Here is a 2,601-nt window from a genome sequence, read left to right on the forward strand (position 1 = left end):
AGGCGTGCTTTGCCACACATACGCGAAGAATGCTAACTGCGCTCAGGAGACTCGCGTCGTATTGTTTGCCGACGTCATGGCACAGGAGCTACTTCTTGCCGGGAGAGCCCATTTTTCAGGGCACGCAAAATTTCTACTTTGGTGGTGAAGTTCGTGGCCTCGTACTTGGGCCGCTTCGCCGGCGTTGCCATCGGCGGAGAGTGCGTTCACACGAGAAGTCAGCACAAAAGCACCAGCAACGATCAAGCTAAAGGAGCCATACTGAATTGTTCCTCGATAAAACGGCGTTCAACAATGCAGGCGTTCAACCAGTCTCAAGTCAAGCCAAGCCGATAATTGATGTCCATGGCGATGCTGCGTTTGAGCTTCACTTTTGTTCCGAATGGTTCTTTTTTCGTTTTCGAGCCTCGCCAGCGGCCCGAAAGTCACCGAATTATCCGATTTGCGGTCAAATCTGTCCGAAATAACGAGCGCCCAGTCTGATAGAGTGATGCATATATTTACAGGGACCAGATGACGTGTCCGAATTAACCGATTTTCCGAAATAACAAGAGTCGAATTAACGAGCTTTTACTGTAGTTCTGTTTTCAACCCGTGTACGCTGGCCGCACACGTGCCTTCACAACTACGTCGTTACTATCTATGATCACATCTGCCACGGTTTTGTCCACACTGGTTGCCAAAAGCAGCATTCCTTTGACTCTGTGAGCGTTGGATGCACGCGCACTTGTCAGAGTTTCGTCACTTTCATCGTCACCATACATGATCGTGTCGATGACGACCACAATTTCGTGTGCAGCGGTTGTGGCCAACGGTAGTTCCATTTTCAATACGTGTGTGCGGGCCTTCAGAACTACGTCGTTGCTATCTATCACAGCATATGTGGCGGTTTTGTCCGCCACGGTTGCGGCAAGTAGCTTCGCTTGACTCTGTGAACATTAGATACACCATGTATTTTTGGAGTTTCGTCATCACCATAGATGATTATGGCAATAGCGATCGCAGTTCCATCTGCAGCGGTTGTGGGAAACGATAACCACAGTTCTGATTGCATGTGCACTGGACGCGCGCGTACTTCCAACGCATCTGGAGCATGCTGCTCTCTGCCGTCGCTTGACAGTTTCGGTACCCAAGTTCGTATCAAACGTCACAAAGCGGAAAAGTTTTAGGATCATCTGAATTTAGGCCCATTGGACACAATGGAATTCGGCTGAGGAATTTTACGAATCCATATCAGTCCCAATTTCATATCAACCGAGTTTGTAAGTAAAAGCTCGTTAATTCGACTCTCGTTAATTCGGAAGATTGGTTAATTCGGACACGTCATCTGGTCCCTGCAAATATACGCATCACTCTATGAGACTGGGCGCTCGTTATTTCGGACAGATTTGACTGCAAATCGGATAATTCGGCGACTTTCGGGCCGCTGGCGAGGCTCGAAAACGAAAAAAGAACAATTCGGAACAAAAGTGAAGCTCAAACGCAGCATCGCCATGGACATCAATTATCGACTTGGCTTGGATTGAGACTGCTTGAACGCCTTTTTTTCGCGTGTGGGTTTTGTTGCTTTGTTCCCGTTGGTGTGCTGCATCGTTGATCGCCGATTTATCGAGAAACGTTTCACTACGGCTCCTTTAGCTTGATCGTTGCTGGTGCTTTTGTGCTGACTTCCCGTGTAACCGCACTCCACGCCGATGGCAAAGCCGGAGAAGCAGCCCAAGTACGAGGCCAAGGACTTCACCACCAAAGTAGAAATTTTGCGTGCTCTGAATAATGGGCTCTCCCGACAAGAAGTGATGAAGAGTGATGAAAGGGGATCCTTGTATCGGCGGCAAAAGAAGCAAGGAACGAGTAACCGTACTTTTAGCCACCAACGTGACGGGAACAGAGCGCTTGCTGCTTCTCATTATCAGAAAGGTTCAAAAGCCACGCTGCTTTATGAACATCAACAATCTTCCTGTGGATTACCGTGCCAACCGAAAAGTGTGGATGACGGGTGAAACTTGCGGACACTGCAGACATCATGCGAGCTGCTGAGCACCTTGAAGGGCTCAGAAAAATTGTGTCCGCGCGAATATCTGCTCGAAAACAGACAAGCATCCGCGATTACTTTGTTAAGTAAAGGTATGTTGAAAAAACACGTGCATTTATTGTGTTTATTTCGACCATTCGATAATTCGGACATTCGGTTAATTTGGACATTTTTTCCGGTCCCTAGAAATACGAATTAACGAGCTTTTACTGTATCACCGAGCTTCTACTGTAATCAGGCTAAGCTCAAGACACAAATGACAATGCTCAGTGGCTTGGCTTGGCCTGTGGTTTGGCCGCCATAGACAGTCAATGGATGCCAGACTGAACACTGGCTAAATGCAGACACCAGGAATCATAGAGTTTCATACTATAATACTTAGAGGGAAATCTGGCGCTAGTGTCTATGTGGGCTCCTTGAGCGGAGCTTCAACCACCATGGGAATGATGGGAAGTACAGGCTTCGGATGGATGAAGTTCTTGAAATTCGCAACGCTTGTTTGCTGAGTGTAAAACAAAGTGACATGAAGTTATTTACAATTAAAACTTGCTTGATTTTTTTGTACGTAA

This window comes from Rhipicephalus sanguineus, chromosome 3 (genome assembly GCF_013339695.2).
Source record: "Rhipicephalus sanguineus isolate Rsan-2018 chromosome 3, BIME_Rsan_1.4, whole genome shotgun sequence".
Lineage (NCBI taxonomy): Eukaryota > Metazoa > Arthropoda > Arachnida > Ixodida > Ixodidae > Rhipicephalus > Rhipicephalus sanguineus.